This window comes from Rhipicephalus sanguineus, chromosome 10 (genome assembly GCF_013339695.2).
Source record: "Rhipicephalus sanguineus isolate Rsan-2018 chromosome 10, BIME_Rsan_1.4, whole genome shotgun sequence".
Classification (NCBI taxonomy): Eukaryota; Metazoa; Arthropoda; class Arachnida; order Ixodida; family Ixodidae; genus Rhipicephalus; species Rhipicephalus sanguineus.
This window is the reverse complement of record NC_051185.1, coordinates 86,092,366-86,112,008: the sequence shown is the minus strand read 5'-3', so window position 1 is coordinate 86,112,008 and position 19,643 is coordinate 86,092,366.

The window sequence follows — 19,643 nt, the reverse complement described above, 5'->3', positions numbered from 1 at the left end:
TATAGACCTGTGCGGCTCTGTGGGAGAGTACCTGATTGCCACGCAGAATGCTTGGGTTCGATTCCTTGTGGGATCCTAATTCTTATTTTTTCCATTCTTCGGGACAACGCGCTCGCATTTAAATTAACAATGTCTGTTCTCGCCATTCCTGGGTAGATATAAACTGTCTATCACCAATTGCGCATACCCGTACACCGCGGCCCGTGGTAAACGGGTATGTGACACACGTGTCTGGAAGAAAGGGTTTGACGACGTACATGACAGGACTTTCATGTTATTCTTGTCGTTACCAGGCAGCCACATCATTTAACCCTCTTGCCCTGCCATGCCAATTTTGGTCTGCACCAAGTTAAGAAGGCGACCATGAGAGTACCCAGGCGTGGGCAGATAGATAGATAGATAGATAGATAGATAGATAGATAGATAGATAGATAGATAGATAGATAGATAGAATAGATAGATAGATAGATAGATAGATAGATAGATAGAAACTCTCATAGTGCCAAAGGTTCGCTCTTTGCATTTAAAACGCATGTTTGGCATGAAATGAGTAATTTCTGCTAAGTGCTTTCTGCTTCCTCTCTGTGTATACCACGCTGATGTATATTTAGCTGTCATGTGACAATTGCTTTCACATGCATGTTCCGCTGGGCCCCGCTTTCGCGCGATGGTGTTGTATCGCTAGTTTCAAGTAATATAAACCCCAAATACAAAATTTATAATAATATGTCATTACATCGTGCTTGCTGGAATAGCAAGTACGTGCATTGCTCGGAATAACCTGTTCCAGACATGTCAGGGGAAACTTCTTCCATGATCGGGCATGACAGAGTTCAACAATCAAAGCTGATTGCCGGAGCCTGTTATGCGTCTTTAGTATCTCTACTATACACGATCGCTTAAGGGACGTCGGCTCCATTGAGAGTATGTCGATTGAGGCGTGATAGCTGTAGCGGCCCCAAGGGGTTAAAAAAAAACCTCCTTGAGCGGCCCGAGCCAGTGCAGTGAACTGCTCACATTGGCAGCTTGGCTGCAAATCGATGGCGGAACCAAGTGGACGCGCCTTCCCGCTCCCCTCAATTGACTGCTCAAGCAGACCGAGAGGTGCCTTCCACCATGGCCGCGACGCTTTTGCGACTGTCTTATTTAGCGCTGGAATGCGTGTAATAATAAATGCCGAGACGAACGCAAACAGAATTACGAAAATTGGTGCACCAAAACTGATGTTATTAGTCTTCACAGTTCAAAACTCGAGCAGACAACAAGAAACGTTCCTTTTCGCATTTCTTTCCCGCTCACGTCAAAGGCCGTTTCCAATCAACGCGCGCCTCTTATAGAGACATACCGGAACTCTCGCCTGATGGTAACCTTTACACTGCGCCTTGTCAGCGCTCTTTTTTGGCGGCATTGCAACCATGGCTACAACTAACCACGTGCGTCGCTTAGCCGACGGTCCCATGGTTTCCCCCTCTAAGTCCATCGTGTTCGTTTATATGTTCACACCTTGCTTCATTTCACTCTTAGTACCAGATCACCGGCAAAACAAAGAATTCACATTTCGCTCACTTCTAGACGTGGTATGGTTAGGATCAATTGTTAATAAATATGAAGCATTTCTTAGCGAACCTCAGGCACTTTGGGCGTTTCTATTTACGTATCTGTCTATCTATATAGCCGCCTACGACTGCGCGCTCTCCTGGTCGTCTCTATAACTTGTAATATACCGAAATTGGCATAGCAGGGGATCAGTGGTATGACGAAACGAGTTAGTGGTCATGACATGAATAACGCAGAAACCTGTCGCGTACGTCCTGCAAACCCTTTCTCTCAGTCACGTGTGGCACATACCAGCATACCAGAGTTCATGTCATGCGGGTATGTACCACAGGTGATACAAAGTCTCAACCAACACAGTGACGCGAACACACGCACATTGACACGCAGAAAAGTGATAATAATAATAATTGTTGGGGTTTTATGTCCCAAAGCCACAATATGATTATGAGAGACGCCGTACGAAGAGCTCCAGAAATTTTCACCATCTGGTATTCTTTAACGTGCGCCGAATCGCACAGTACACGGGCATCTAGCATTTTGCCTCCATCGAAGTGCGACCGCCGCGGCCGGGATCGAACCCGCGACCTTCGGATTAGCACTCCAGCACCGTAACCGCTACCCACCGCAGCGGACGAAAGGAAAGGAGGTAGATGAAGACATAACACCCCTGGGAGACGCTCAACTACCATGCACTCGTTCACGTGGTCCGCAACCTGTACCACGTCGACTACGCAAAAACCGGGGTCAGTGCTTGCAACAATAAATCTGCCGAGAGAACCGGACCTCTCATCATTGCCGGTGACTTCAAAATTGATTTACCAAGACCCAACAACGCTTGGGCTTTATATACTGCGTGAAAGAAGGCTTGATTGTAGAAAGGGCATCAAAAGACCTCGCTGCCACGTCCAGGACAGGAGGCGTCATAAATCATGTCATCGTAAAGGCATCCAGGATTCCATCAGTTGTACTATACCTCGCAATTCACTACACTTAGACCCCTCGTTGCCGCGACCATGACGTATCCGAATAACAAGTCCGGTCCAGCTACTGGGACTTACTGATCACGGTGACGATGACCTCGTTCAAGAACTGTCAAGAACCCTCCTACACATACACACAGGTTCGTGAAACGTGCGTGCGTTCTCCGTCATAACGGACAAGTATAAGCATAAAAACTGTAACGCAACTGTAACAGCTGCAACTGCGACTGTAACGTACGTGCAGTGCGCCTGCGCGTGCCACTCGTCTCTGTGCTCCAGGGGAACTTTCCTGAATGAAGCTTAGTGCGAGTAACGCCTGTCCTGTGCATTTCTGTTTTGTCTTTCTGCTGTTCGGATTCGCGCTACCCGCTACTGAAGAATATAAGCACTACATATCAGCTTACCGCGTCTGGTGTTGGTAACGCACATGTTGCTCTTGCCATCGTTACGCAACTGTAAACAACTAGTTATATAACCCATATGCGACTCTTCAGCATATGAGTGTGTGTATACCACTTCCACATTTCTATAGCGTCATTCCCTAACGTTTCGCTAAATGTTAAAAATTACGCCACAGTCCATACCGCGCATGCTTCGCTAACATCGATTCCACGGTACGTGGGATCTGCCGAATTTTTCTCTTTGTTTTATTTGCATTCGGTCAGCACGTTTTTTTTTTTTTCAAGAACCACACTGGTTCTGACACATGTGCGGCTATTGTCTTAGGATGTTTCATGCATATCTAACTCATCTCCAAGTTGAGAGTCTTTCGTGCCGGCATTCGCTTTCGTCGATGTAGACTGATCGTCGACTTTTCGCTCTCCAAAACCACACGTGTCCAACCAAGTAGCCCAGCAGTTCACGCTTCTTGCAATAATTTGCACCATTGTAATGCGGGTGTCGGTGTTAAATCGCCACGTGTACGGTGACGTTTTCGCGATCTGACTTTACGCCGCTGTAATACGCATTTCGTAAAGTTACACTGTTGCAATGCGCACTGTTGTTGCGAAAATCTATAAAATGGTCCCTTTACTCTGGTCAATAAACTGTTCATAGTTAGCGCTCTGTCAGCGTGTTCTTTTTTTCATGTTGTCCTATGGGCAACATTACTTGCAACAAGATAACATTGTCCACGTAATAAACATTGCCACGTACACACGAATACCAGACCGGTAGACGAGTACTTAGAGAAGAAAGCCGGCTTACTGCTGTTGGACTCGAATATTCAACACCGACAAGCGCTACATCTTAGAGAAAACATCCGCAACAATCGTCCGGGTAAAATGTCCGATTTTCTGGCGCAGACTTCATAGCATCCTGATCTGCACAAAGCTAAGAAGTCCCTTTTTTGTAATATCTCCATCCATTAACTAGCTTTTAGTGCAATGTGCCTCCAGCGTTGCTTTAAAAAAGCGACAACGCTATATGCTAGGTCAAAATTTGTAAAAGACGCATTAACCGTGTGTTCTGCCTGTGTAAGGTCGTGTCCTGAACTAGGAAAATTATTCCGTACTCGTGAGAAAGCGCACACGCCCCGAAATAAATTAAGTTGCTAGGCGGTGCCGCGGCCGCTACATAAAAAGACAGGTGCGGCCTGCTGCGTCGCGTCGCCGTCAATGGGCTAGCGCGTCTCAGCTGAGTTGACAGTTGAGACCGCTGTTTTTGGTGAGGACGCCACTGCTCCGGTACCCAAGGCAGGCGCCGGTTCGTGTGGTCGCCTCTTGATATGCGTGTTCATGTGCATTTTCATGTGCGTTCTCGTGTGCTTGTTTTACGTGATCGTGTATGTGAGCAGCTTGCCTCATGTTTCCTATGCTTGAGTACGGTTTTTTGGTGTGCGCGTATGTGGCAGACGATTTTTTCTTAGCGTTGTGATGCCGCGAAGCTGTTTGGTGCCGCTGTGCAACTCGAACGCGAGAAGAGACGCTACTGTGAAGTACCACGAATTCCCCTGCGATCTACAGTGTCAGCAAGCGTGCCTGAAGAATATTTCTCGCCAAGGACTGTCAGGGAAAGGAAGCAAGTGGGAGCCAAGCGACAAGTCCTGGTATGTTCATTACAGTTAACTGATAATAACAAAAAAAACACGAAGATTAGGCGTATAATCCCACTGCGGTTCCGGCGTGGTTTCCCGGTTGTCCGCACTACATGCAAAAGAGAACAAGCAGCCCAGCAAACGCCGGCGAATGAAGCCAGCTGATGACGCAATAGTTTGGGCATGTGATTGTGAAATATGTGGAGAAAGCCCCAAGATCAAATGTTCCTTGCACCCTGGGAAAGACGAGATATAGAAGCGCTCGTTCGCGCATCGGCAGAATTGTGCACAGTACGTAACTTTCCTCTAGATCATGCCTGCCAAACCACATTAGATCTTGCTCATCTCTTGGAACAGTCAAACAAAGCAGTGAACAGATTGAAAAGAAAATTGCTCGTCAAGGAGAACAGTTGGAAAAATAGCAGGCCGATCAAGATAAAATGAAGGAATGCCTTTAACTCACAATTATTCGTATTAGAGCACTTCGTTTCATTTCAGGTGAGTCAAGCGGGCAGCTTCCATGGGGAATATTGAGGCCCACTCTACAATGATTGGCACTCCTAGGGCAAACTGTTCATATATGTGGGGTAATCGGCACTTCAAATAACGACTTTAGTATTCAACCTGTAATGTGCAACTATAAAGCGTGTTATTTACGGCTTGATTAGAGTCACTGTCGCGCGTGCCAATGCGTCTGTGGAAGCGCTTCTCCGTCAACGGCTGTCGGGAGCAGTGGCGCCAGCGCTGGTGCGAGCAGAACTAGACACAAGACGCCGTTTCGGCGCCACGCAGCGTGCCACACCTGTTTTAGGGGCGAAGCACCTTAGGGTCGAGGCATGTCCCGTTTCCCACTAGGCGGCGGCGTGTCTCCGTTTTGCAAAGAGTCCGCTAGGGGCGCTGCGGTGCACGAGGGCGTATCATTATTGCGATTGAACAATTTAAAAAGACATAGAAGCACAAACCCTTTATACTAGTCGGCGATTTCAACGTAGAATTCGACGACTAGAATAAAAGACCTAGCTTTGTCGTCGACGCTCACTGTCCGCTGTCATGGTGGATAGAAAACCGTTGCTATAGTGAAAACATATATGTTATGTGAATAAAAAAAGCTTTACATATAGGAACAGCAATCGTAATTTTGACAAAGCAATATAAAGCACCTACAAGCACAAACCCTTTATACTAGTTGGCGACTTCAACGAACACATTATGGAGCTTAGGACCGAGCTTTGTCATCGACTCTTTATGTCACTTTAAGTACACGATTGGACGCTGCGGTGCAAATACGTATGTAAGCACGTTCCAGACCAGACATTCTCTTTCTGCCATGGATGAAGAGGAACGTAGACTTGGATGGCGTCGACTGCCGTCTGAGACAGGTTACTCGAAGACTGTACGAATTGTTTAGGGACTAGATATGATTATGCGCGGCGATTTGCGTCAATTGCCGCCTGTCAGAGCCAATTAAGTGCCGGGAAGTCGGAAGACTCTTTGGGTCTATAAGTGGCATTGCATAGTGTATTGTGCACACGTGTTGTCACTCATTTGCCATGCTCGAGTGGGCAACGTAGGGGATATTCACGGTTATCCGAATGAGTCCCGGTGCTTCGCCAACTCATAATCATTATCTTCGTGGATATGCTGTCATTTTTTTATGCAGAGGCCGTGGCGGTGCTGTGCCCTGTAGGTGGGCTTTATTAGGAGCCAAGCTCCCAATGCCCGCACACCGCTGTCGCCGTCAAAGCTCCCTGCAACAAAGATGCGGCGGCGGCGCAAAAAAAAAAAAAAATCTCAAGGTGGGCGTTGCGCATAAAACAAGGCGCGCGGCGCAATAAACAGTTTCAAAACGTACAAAGTCGTTTGCGTCCTATTTCTAAGAAGCTACGCTCATCGGTTGTATTTGTGCACGGAACAACTGATGATACTTTGTTTCAAGTGATATAAAATTCTCTCAAGAGGCCCAGTTATACAGGAAGATTTATTGAGAAAGAAGGCGCGCGTATTGCGCTGGGAAGGCTAGGATATAGACGGGAGATAAGATTTCATTGAATGTACACACGTTTACCCGGGTGTACGTTTGGGCACTAGCCGACATGATAGCCGACACTAGCCGCGTACGGGTTATTAGGAGCGAAGCGCCTTAGTCCCGCACGCTGCCGCGAAGCTCCCTGCAACATAGTTGCCGCACCGGCGCAGAGAAAAAAAACTAATACAAGGCGCGTACGGCGTCGGTGCCTGTAGCGCAAAAAGCAAGGCGCGCAGCGCCAATACACTGTTTCAAAACGTGCGCAGTCGTTTGCGTCCCATTTCTAAGGAACTTCGCTCATCGGTTGTATTCACGCGGAACAACTGCTAATTTTCCTCACACCGTTACATTAAGCCTTATTCTCCAATTCCTGATTGGTCGCATTTTAGGCGAATTAGGGAGGCCAGAGCAGCGCTCACGGCCAATCCGTGTTGACAAAATGGTGAATTTGACTTCGTGGTGAACACTTCAGTGCCCAGATTAGCACCACGTGTTTGCGATACAGATCAGTAAGATGTGCTTGAAAGCTTTGTGGTGGAACTTTGGGTGAGAGGACTAAAATTAAATAACACGACTTGAATGGCTTCCGTAAAACTGATAAATCAATGCTATGGAATTATCCATATCCCCTACGTCCATATCCCCTACGTTGCCCACTCGAGCATGCAAATGAGTGACAACACGTGTGCACAATACACTATGCAATGCCACTTATAGACCCAAAGAGTCTTCCGACTTCCCGGCACTTAATTGGCTCTGACAGGCGGCAATTGACGCAAATCGCCGCGCATAATCATATCTAGTCCCCTAAACAATTCGTACAGTCTTCGAGTAACCTGTCTCAGACGGCAGTCGACGCCATCCAAGTCTACGTTCCTCTTCATCCGTGGCAGAAAGAGAATGTGTGGTCTGGAACGTGCTTACATACGTATTTGCACCGTAGCGTCCAATCGTGTACTTAAAGTGACATAAAGAGTCGATGACAAAGCTCGGTCCTAAGGTCCATAATGTGTTCGTTGAAGTCGCCAACTAGTATAAAGGGTTTGTGCTTGTAGGTGCTTTATATTGTTTCGTCAAAATTACGATTGTTGTTCCTATATTGTAAAGCCTTTTTTGATTCACATAACATATATGTTTTCACTATAGCAACGGTTTTCTATCCACCATGACAGCGGACAGTGAGCGTCGACGACAAAGCTAGGTCTTTTATTCTAGTCGTCGAATTCTACGTTGAAATCGCCGACTAGTATAAAGGGTTTGTGCTTCTATGTCTTTTAAATTGTTCAATCGCAATAATGATACACCCTCGTGCACCGCAGCGCCCCTAGCGGACTCTTTGCAAAACTGAGACACGCCGCCGCCTAGTGGGAAACGGGACATGCCTCGACCCTAAGGTGCTTCGCCCCTAAAACAGGTGTGGCACGCTGCGTGGCGCCGAAACGGCGTCTTGGGTCTAGTTCTGCTCGCACCAGCGCTGGCGCCACTGCTCCCGACAGCCGTTGACGGAGAAGCGCTTCCACAGACGCATTGGCACGCGCGACAGTGACTCTAATCAAGCCGTAAATAACACGTTTTACAGTTGCACATTACAGGTTGAATACTAAAGTAGTTATTTGAAGTGCCGATTACCCCACATATATGTGAACAGTTTGCCCTAGGAGCGCCAATTATTTGTAGAGTGGGCCTCAATATTCCCATGGAAGCTGCCCGCTTGACTCACCTGAAATGAACGAAGTGCTCTAATACGAATAATTGTGAGTTAAAAGGCATTCCTTCATTTTATCTCGATCGGCCTGCTATTTTTCCAACTGTTCTCCTTGACGAGCAATTTTCTTTTCAATCTGTTCACTGCTTTGTTTGACTGTTCCAAGAGATGAGCAAGATCTAATGTGGTTTGGCAGGCATGATCTCGAGGAAAGCTACGTACTGTGCACAATTCTAAGGCCGACTGCGGAACGAGCGCTTCTATATCTCGTCTTTCCCAGGGTGCAAAGAACATTTGATCTTGGGGCTTTCTCCACAGATTTCACAATCACATGCCCAAACTATTGCGTCATCAGCTGGCTTCATTCGCCGGCGTTTGCTGGGCTGCGTGTTCTCTTTTGCATGTAGTGCGGACAACCGGGAAACCACGCCGGGACCGCAGTGGGATTATACGCCTAATCTTCGTGTTTTTTTTTTTTGTTATTATCAGTTAACTGTAATGAACATACCAGGACTTGTCGCTTGGCTCCCACTTGCTTCCTTTCCCTGACAGTCCTTGGCGAGAAATATTCTTCAGGCACGCTTGCTGACACTGTAGATCGCAGGGGAATTCGTGGTACTTCACAGTAGCGTGTCTTCTCGCGTTCGAGTTGCACAGCGGCACAAAACAGCTTCGCGGCATCACACACTAAGAAAAAATCGTCTGCCACATACGCGCACACCAAAAAACCGTACTCAAGCATAGGAAACATGAGGCAAGCTGCTCACATACACGATCACGTAAAACAAGCCCACGAGAACGCACATGAAAATGCACATGAACACGCATATCAAGAGGCGACCACACGAACCGGCGTCTGCCTTGGGTACCGGAGCAGTGGCGTCCTCACCAAAAACAGCGGTCTCAACTGTCAACTCAGCTGAGACGCGCTAGCCCATTGATGGCGACGCGACGCAGCAGGCCGCACCTGCCTTTTTATGTAGCGGCCGCGGCACCGCCTAGCAACTTAATTTATTTCGGGGCGTGTGCGCTTTCTCACGAGTACGGAATAATTTTCCTAGTTCAGGACACGACCTTACACAGGCAGAACACACGGTTAATGCGTCTTTTACAAATTTTGACCTAGCATATAGCGTTGTCGCTTTTTTAAAGCAATGCTGGAGGCCCATTGCACTAAAAGCTAGGTAATGGATGCAGATATTACAAAAAAGGGACTTCTTAGCTTTGTGCAGATCAGGATGCTATGAAGTCTGTGCCAGAAAATCGGACATTTTACCCGGACGATTGTTGCGGATGTTTTCTCTAAGATGTAGCGCTTGTCGGTGTTGAATATTCGAGTCCAACAGCAGTAAGCCGGCTTTCTTCTCTAAGTACTCGTCTACCGGTCTGGTATTCGTGTGTACGTGGCAATGTTTATTACGTGGACAATGTTATATTGTTGCAAGTAATGTTGCCCATAGGACAACATGAAAAAAGAACACGCTGACAGAGCGCTAACTATGAACAGTTTATTGACCAGAGTAAAGGGACCATTTTATAGATTTTCGCAACAACAGTGCGCATTGCAACAGTGTAACTTTACGAAATGCGTATTACAGCGGCGTAAAGTCAGATCGCGAAAACATCACCGTACACGTGGCGATTTAACACCGACACTCCGCATTACAATGGTGCAAAATTATTGCAAGAAGCGTGAACTGCTGGGCTACTTGGTTGGACACGTGTGGTTTTGGAGAGCGAAAAGTCGACGATCAGTCTACATCGACGAAAGCGAATGCCGGCACGAAAGACTCTCAACTTGGAGATGAGTTAGATATGCATGAAACAATCCTAAGACAATAGCCGCACATGTGTCAGAACCAGTGTGGTTCTTGAAAAAAAAAAAAAACGTGCTGACCGAATGCAAATAAAACAAAGAGAAAAATTCGGCAGATCCCACGTACCGTGGGAATCGATGTTATGCGAAGCATGCGCGGTATGGTGACTGTGGCGTAATTTTTAACATTTAGCGAAACGTTAGGGAATGACGCTATAGAAATGTGGAAGTGGTATACACACACTCATATGCTGAAGAGTCGCATATGGGTTATATAACTAGTTGTTTACAGTTGCGTAACGATGGCAAGAGCAACATGTGCGTTACCAACACCAGACGCGGTAAGCTGATATGTAGTGCTTATATTCTTCAGTAGCGGGTAGCGCGAATCCGAACAGCAGAAAGACAAAACAGAAATGCACAGGACAGGCGTTACTCGCAACTAAGCTTCATTCAGGAAAGTTCCCCTGGATATGCACAGAGACGAGTGGCACGCGCAGGCGCACTGCACGTACGTTACAGTCGCAGTTGCAGCTGTTACAGTTGCGTTACAGTTTTTATGCTTATACTTGTCCGTTATGACGGAGAACGCACGCACGTTTCACGAACCTGTGTGTATGTGTAGGAGGGTTTCTTGACAGTTCTTGAACGAGGTCATCGTCACCGTGGTCGTAAGTCCCAGTAGCTGGACCGGACTTGTTATTCGGATACGTTCATGGTCGCGGCAACGAGGGGTCTAAGTGTAGTGAATTGCGAGGTATAGCACAACTGGTGGAAATCCTGGATGCCTTTTGCGATGACATGATTTATGACGCCTCCTGTCCTGGACGTGGCAGCGAGGTCTTTTGATGCCCTTTCTACAATCAAGCCTTCTTTCACGCAGTATATAAAGCCCAAGCGTTGTTGGGTCTTGGTAAATCAATTTTGAAGTCACAGGCAATGATGAGAGGTCCGGTTCTCTCGGCAGATTTATTGTTGCAAGCACTGACCCCGGTTTTTGCGTAGTCGACGTGGTACAGGTTGCGGACCACGTGAACGAGTGCATGGTAGTTGAGCGTCTCCCAGGGGTGTTATGTCTTCATCTACCTCACTTTCCTTTCGTCCGCTGCGGTGGTGTAGCGGTTATGGTGCTGGACTGCTGATCCGAAGGTCGCGGGTTCGATCCCGGCCGCGGCGGTCGCACTTCGATGGAGGCAAAATGCTAGATGCCCGTGTACTGTGCGATCTCGGCGCACGTTAAAGAATACCAGATGGTGAAAATTTCTGGAGCTCTTCGTACGGCGTCTCTCATAATCATATTGTGGTATTGGGACATAAAACCCCAACAATTAATATTATTATCACTTTTCTTGCGTGTCAATGTGTGTGTTCGTGGTCACTGTGTTGGTTGAGACTTTGTATCACCTGTGGTACATACCCGCATGACATGAACTCTGGTATGCGGGTATGTGCCACATGTGACTGAGAGAAAGGGTTTCATGACGTACGCGACAGGTGTTCTGCGTTATTCATGTCATGACCACTGAATCGTGTTCGTCATACACTGATCCCCTGCTATGCCAATTTCGGTATATTACAAGTTATGGAGGCGACCAGGAGAGCGCCCAGTCGTAGGCGGCTATATAGATAGACAGATACGTAGATAGAAACGCCCAAAGTGCCTGAGGTTCGCTAAGAAATGCTTCATATTTATTAACAGTTGATCCTAACCATACTACGTCTAGAAGTGAGCGAAATGTGAATTCTTTGTTTTGCCGGTGATCTGGTACTAAGAGCGAAATGAAGCAAGGTGTGAACACATAAACGAACACGATGGACTTAGAGGGGGAAACCATGGGACCGTCGGCTAAGCGACGCACGTGGTTTGTTGTAGCCATGGTTGCAATGCCGCCAAAAAAGAGCGCTGACAAGGCACAGTGTAAAGGTTACCATCAGGCGAGAGTTCCGGTATGTCTCTATAAGAGGCGCGCGTTGATTGGAAACGGCCTTTGACGTGAGCGGGAGAGAAATACGAAAAGGAACGTTTCTTGTCGTTGTCTGCTCGAGTTTTGAACTGTGAAGATTAATAACATCAGTTTTGGTGCACCAATTTTCGTAATTCTGTTTGCGTTCGTCTCGGCATTCATTATTACACGCATTCCAGCGCTAAATAAGACAGTCGCAAAAGCGTCGCGGCCATGGTGGAAGGCACCTCTCGGTCCGCTTGAGCAGTCAATTGAGGGGAACGGGAAGGCGCGTCCACTTGGTTCCGCCGTCGATTTGCAGCCAAGCTGCCAATGTGAGCAGTTCACTGCACTGGCTCGGGCCGCTCAAGGAGGTTTTTTTAACCCCTTGGGGCCGCTACAGCTGTCACGCCTCATGTCGACATACTCTCAATGGAGCCGACGTCCCTTAAGCGATCGTGTATAGTAGAGATACTAAAGACGCATAACAGGCTCCGGCAATCAGTTTTGTTTGTTGAACTCTGTCATGCCCGATCATGGAAGAAGCTTCCCCTGAACATGTCTGGAACAGGTTACTCCGAGCAATGCACGTACTTGCTATTCCAGCAAGCACGATGTAATGACATATTATTATAAATTTTGGTATTTGTGGTTTATATTACTTGAAACTAGCGATATAACACCATCGCGCGAAAGCCGGCCCAGCGGAACATGCATGTGAAAGCAATTGTCACATGACAGCTAAATATACATCAGCGTGGTATACACAGAGAGGAAGCAGAAAGCACTTAGCAGAAATTACTCATTTCATGCCAAACATGCGTTTTAAATGCAAAGAGCGAACCTTTGGCACTATGAGAGTTACCCGCACTGCGCTGCACTCACACGCACGCACTGACGCACGCGCACTGACACAACACTATCTATCTATCTATCTATCTATCTATCTATCTATCTATCTATCTATCTATCTATCTATCTATCTATCTATCTATCTATCTATCTATCTATCTATCTATCTATCTATCTATCTATCTATCTATCTATCTGCCCACGCCTGGGTACTCTCATGGTCGCCTTCTTAACTTGGTGCAGACCAAAACTGGCATGGCAGGGCAAGAGGGTTAGATGAATGTGGCTGCCTGGTAACGACAAGAATAACATGAAAGTCCTGTCATGTACGTCGGCAAACCCTTTCTTCCAGACACGTGTGACACATACCCGCTTACCACGGGCCGCGGTGTACGGGTATGCGCAATTGGTGATAGACAGTTTATATCTACCCAGGAATGGCGAGAACAGACATTGTTTATTTAAATGCGAGTGCGTTGTCCCGAAGAATGGAAAGAATAAGAATTAGGATCCCACAAGGAATCGAACCCAAGCATTCTGCGTGGCAATCAGGTACTCTCCCACAAAGCCGCACCAGGTCTATAAACTGGTTTGTAAAAACATCCTATGCAGGCGTAACGGCGGTGCAGTTTCAATTGTGGCTGTGCTGCGGGCTCTCTTATTTTACAAGAAAGCAATTAACACTACATATGTATACCTACGATACAGGCGTTGTATCAGATTAACGTCTGTGGTTGCAGTGTCGGCTCCGCTTTTGTAGCAATCTAATAAACATTACATTTGTATTCCTATGATTCAGCAAGCTATGTTGAAGCATTGCTGGAGCCCAGAGGAATATATTAACGAAAGTTAACTATCATATTACATAATCGCATAAAAAATGGCACTTCTTTTCGATAATACTGACGTATGTGCCCTAATGTGAGGGCTGACGTTACGTAGAACCATACGTTACCCTTCTAGCGCCAGTGTTCTCGACGTGGCTGGTAAGCACTCGATGTGCACACATCTACTAAACTTACAAAACCATGTCGATCCACCTCATAACTCTTGGATCAAAGCCATAAAATACACCGTAGAAGTACTCGCTGACTGCTTCGCGTGAAAGCGATTCCCACAACGCGTGGGATCTGCCGAAATTTTGTGGTCTCGCGATGCGATTTCGTGCGCAGTCGATTTCGCGCGAAGAAGTGAGCGAGTGCCCACCTATGCCGAGTTTTAACTGCGGATCTGTTCATGCCGACTGTAATTCCGTGCTGAGCAAACAGAAAATTACCGTCATAATGAACCGGCAAGCGATCTATGCTTCCCCTTCGTCCTCGTGTTGATCTTGTGCTTCCCGCCCAGAACAGGTGCACTGAAATGTCCGGCGTGGGATTCAATAACTCTAATGGGTGAGAGAAGGAGTACACAGAGAGAAAGAGAAAGAAAGACAGAAAGCGAGAGAAAGGAGAAGAAAGAAATAGGGAGAAAGAAAGGGAACAAATGCTGAAAAGGTAGAAAGCAAAATACAGAGAGATTGAAAGAAACACACAGGAAAAATACATAAATAAATAGAGAAATCAAGAGCTAGAAAGAAAGAGGAAGCGATAGATAGAGAGCCAGAGAGGAACAATGTTGAAGAAAGAGCGAGAATGAGGAAGAAATAGATTGAGAGAGAGAAAGAGAGGAATTGAAATAAACACACAAAATAGAGATAGAAAAAAACAGCGAGAAAAAGTCACAGTTTCGCGGCAACGGCAAAACAATGAATGCGATAGCAATAAATTTGAATGTAACGCGACGAACTGAAAGCACATCGAAATTGCCAGGGCGTCGCTCGAGCCCAAAGGACGCTCGAAAAGAACGCATACAGGACGAGCGCGAACTGTCATGTGTCACAGCTCGGTACTTGAAGCGCTCTGCTGAAACATAAAGCAGGTCGCGCGAAACGAACGAACATCTACACACAGGACGAACACAAATAAATGTCGCAGATGTTACTTATTTCTGTTTGAACAGCGCGCTCCTTTCGCAAACGCGGCCGCTGCAGCGAGCGAAGTGACCTTAGTACGCTCTGTGACTTCAGCGCGGACATCGCAGGGAAAGCACAAGACATACAACCGCCCGCTCCACCCGCCCGCCCGCCGCCCTTCTTTCTTCGAGATAAGCGCACGAAGGCGATCACGCCCAGTAGGGCGAACAGTATCGGCGTTCGCAGGAGCGGGGCGACGACTTTTAAAGCGCGCTCCGCGCGCACTTCGCGCCATCTCACTGGTGGGTAAGAAAGCATGCTGAAGTAAATGTTGTATATAAGTAGCTCGTCGTTAGCATGCTGAAAGACGGTCTATTGCCGCGCATTAGAATTAGAACAGTCTGTGCTGATGTCACAAAGCGTACGAAGGTCATTTCGCTCGCTGCAGCGGCCGCGTTTGCGAAAGGAGCGTGCTGTTCAAACAGAAATAAGTCACAACTGTGACAGCTAGTTCGCGCTCGTCCTTTGTGTACCTGTTCGTTCGTTTCGTGCGTCCTGCTAAATGTTTGAGCAGTGCGCTTCAAGTGTCGAGCTGTGACGCATGATAGTTCGCGCTCGTCCTGTGTGCGTTCTTTTCGTGCGTCCTTTGGGCTCGAGCGACGCGCTGGCAATTTCGAGCTGCTTTCCGTTCTTCGCGTTACATTCCAATTTATTGCTATCGCATTCATTGCTTCGCCGTTGCCGCGAAACTGTGACTTTTATTTAGTGATCATCCAAGAGAAACTCCAAGTTTTCTGCGTAATCACAGATGACCAAACTCCTTTCGAGTGTTGTAACAAGTTTTGTGTCATATTCAGAGTACTCAATTTGTCTGTGATGCGCTTACATTAGGACCACAGCGTGCCTTGTGGGGCCAGTCTGAACTTTAGAGTATTTGTAGTCGGTCATTCGTGCTCTAAGTGATTGGCAGAAAGAGCGTGCTATTATAACCGAAGCACTTTTTTATTAGATAAAAACTGAAGGGTATCTAGCCACAAGTACGCACGTTTCAGTAGGCCAGGCCACTGCGCAAAACGTGTTTCTCAAGAAAAACTTCATAATTTCCATCTGACAAATACAAACTTGTGCATGAATTCAGGCTGATAAGATCTAATTCGAATGCGCGAAGCATCGCAAACACTATAAGCGTTCAGCCATTGAACTGCTGCCGCTTTCTGCCGAATCAAAACAAGCTTAAATAGAACTATCGGATCATTATTTGTAGCACGCCGTGTGCAGATATTGTAGGTTTAGCGGAGTATTCCGTGCAAAGGCCTTTTCTGCATCTTTATGTAGCAAAATCATCCCACTACCAGCACGGTGTTTGGCGCACTGCAGATGAGACTTTGCGAAGCATTTAACGGAAAGCTTCCTCAGTAGTCTGACTCATAAAATATGTATAGCTGTTGGGTAAGGAAATGCAGAAACCAACGTACGCGACGAATACATTTCCGTGCAGCTGGATTGTCTTTTACGCAACCTTCTTTTGCGCGATTAGCAAATAAAGAAGCACCTGAGCGCAACAAGCACTTATTGATACTGGTTTTTCTAGTTATACAGGTATTTCTAGGATATCTGCGCTTAGAATTCTTAGGGGCACTGCGCTCTACGCTGTATAAGTTTCGAAAATATACCCCCTGGACATTCTTGGAAACATTTCGGCGCGCACACAAAAGACGAAAACGAAAGGCGAGAAGACAAACGGGCTTTTTCGTCTTTTGTGTGCGCGCCGAAATGTTTCCAAGAATGTCCTCAAACCAACTCGCCCAGCTCTCCATACTGTTACCCCCTGCGTTTACCCGCTGCTGCAAGTATTGTACACAAATCTGAAACGTGCAAAACTCATACGCGTTTGCAGTAACTGTAGCAAAAGAAAGAAAAGAGACAACGGCTCTTTCAAGAGCTTTTAAGCTATTTTCTTTTGGCTAATGACAGGGAGCGTAAAACAGGACTAGCGCTCACTGTGGCAGGAATTTCGAATCGCTTGTGCACGTGCTTTCAAGGCTAGAAAGAGAAGAAGATCAATAGAGAAACGACGAAGCTGAGGCCGAATTTAACCAGCTCGGGGATTCCCTTCATTCCCCAGGTCTGCAGAACGGCGAAGACGCTCCCACTGGCTACGTAGCCGTTCTTTGAAGCTTGCCACGCAGCTGCCACACTGTTGGCTCTGACTCCATCCTTGCCGAAGCCCACCTTGTGTAGTATGAATTGCGAGGAGAGCTGGATAGCGAAGAACGCCACTGCAGGTCACGATGGAAAAAACACAATGTACAAAATTTCGGCAATCACAAACCACAACAGCTGAACGTTAACGTTTAGGTGATCAGCTCAACGGTCAAACCAATACCGATGACACTTAAATTAGAAACCTGTCTGGCATGAGTAGATCCATTCCCACTGGTTTTCCTGACAGACGCAGCAACATTAAAGCGACACTTAAGAGAAAAACGAATTTTCTCGTAATGACAACGTGAGACAGGGAAGGAACAAGCAGTAAGGCAGAGAGGTTGGCCACTATAACTGCTTTGTTGGCTATTCTGCTTTTTGCGCCCGCCTGGGCGGTACAGCGGCTACGGTGTTCGGCTGCTGCTTCGAAAATCGCGGGTAAGATACCGGCCGCGGCGGCTGCATTTCGATGGAGCAGAAATGCTAGAGGCCCGTGTACTGTACGATCTCAGCGCACTTTACAGAACATCATATGTGTAAGAAACTTATGGAGTCCTCCACAGCAGCGTGCCTCATACCCATATCGTGGTTTCAGCACGTGAAACCCCGGATATTATTCTATTGCTGCGTACGTTGCGTACGTGGCGGCTTTGTGCACGTAAGGGCGCGACGTATTGCATAGTGCACATGCGCAGACCGCAACGCGCACATATCGCGATGCGTATGCGGCCGCTACGTACGGACGTATGCGATCTGTGCGTGCGTACGTATGAGCTGGTCGTGCCGCTCTAGTAGACCTCGTTTCTTCGGGACGCAGCATGAGTGCCTCTATGTCCTCCGAACTGAGGTACGCCAGGGAGTAAGATTCCTAAAGAATACTTGATTTCAGCATTGTCGAGGAGAGATCGCCGCACCTATCACACGACAGGTGAGAAAGCGCGTACGCTTGGCAATGGTACTCGCGCGTGCGTTCACCGTCCGTTTGGAGTGGCTACAGCTACGGTACTGTACTACAACCTCAATGTAGGCTGTAAATGTGGCTATATTCCGGCTATCACACTTGGAATAGCTGTAATGTAACTCGGTTGACGTTCGTTACGTACGCGGGCATTACCGTGCACTAAAAGCCCTATCGTGGCAAGCGACGCCACGTAACGCAAGGCGCTTGCGTGATGCGTACGTAACACCATTGCGCAGTACTAAAACTCTGTATTGTTACTCTGCGTTGGGGGAGGAGTCAAGTGCAAAAGAGATTAGAAAAAAAATCTGCACGTGCTGCAGTATATCGAGCAGATCTCTAGCTTTCGACAAGCCCACTAGCGCTTCCAGAGAAGTTCGGGCCGAAAATTGCCGTCACCGGGGCTCAAAAATTACAGCTTTCGTAAACAGATGGTGGCCACTCCTGTCGAGCGTGGCGTTTAAGACACTTGATAGGCGAGACGACGTGAAAAGAAAGGCGGTGTCGGTTTCCCCTTAAACACTTGCGCCAACTTGCCAAGGTGTTATAGATATTTACGGTGTCTGATCAGCCCTTCATAATCGTTTAGCGGTACAAATGCATTAAGATGTGTTCTAGGAAATGACTTAGCCTAGGAAGGTTTAGGAAAATTGATAAACGCACTTTATCTAAAATACAAAATGTCCCCGAAATTTGTGGCATCACGCCAAGATTAAAGTGCTGAAATAACGGTGCGAAATTTAATGATGAAACGTCGACCTACATGTTTTGTAGCTTCTATACGGGTAATTTCATTTCATTTATTGACACCCTGAAGGCCCGAGGGAATTGCAGAGGAATGTGGTTACATGAAAAAATGCAAATGGGCAAAATACAAAGTGTAAAACAAATGAAAAAAAACTACAGATCACGTACCGTTTATACAATGTTAGCTGTTATACATTAGCTGATGTTTTACATTGTTGGTTATCGTGAAACTTTCTAGTTATTGGGCGCAGGGGGATACCGTGGCGCCACCATGTGGAGGCATCCCTGTGACGTGCAAGGTTGAATTGCTCCCCCAGCCCTCTCCCGCACAACCCGCAGCCGCTTTCGCGTCTCCCTTAATATTGTTCTAGTTGCACTTCCCTTATGAAATAAGTAAAATACTGTGGCGGCTTCGTCACTGTTTATACCGAGTGCTAAATACCTGCCCTGAAAAAGTGTTACGCTCCTCATAATGCCTTAGACAACGCCCCGACTGCCTACGTCGTCTGCTATGGCCGCCTACATGGAAGCCACGGGGACCGAGCGCGCTGCTTTTGTAGAAGGTTACGAACTATCTTGTGTCGAATTTAAGCATTAAATGGGCCTTATCGCGTGCTTGCGTCTAGTACACATATTTTCGCTCCAAGAAATGCGTGCAAGCATGTAACTTCATTCATTGCATGTTATCATCCAAAAACGGGCCACGGCTGACACGACAAGCATGCGCACATTTACATTACAGTTCAGCGCACATATCTCTATGAAGCATGACGCAAGCGGATTCTCCGTTTTGTGGAAAGCAATCAAGCATGCTTAGAGCTGCGTGCAGCCGCAACCTTTCTGATATGATTGGAGGCAAACGCAA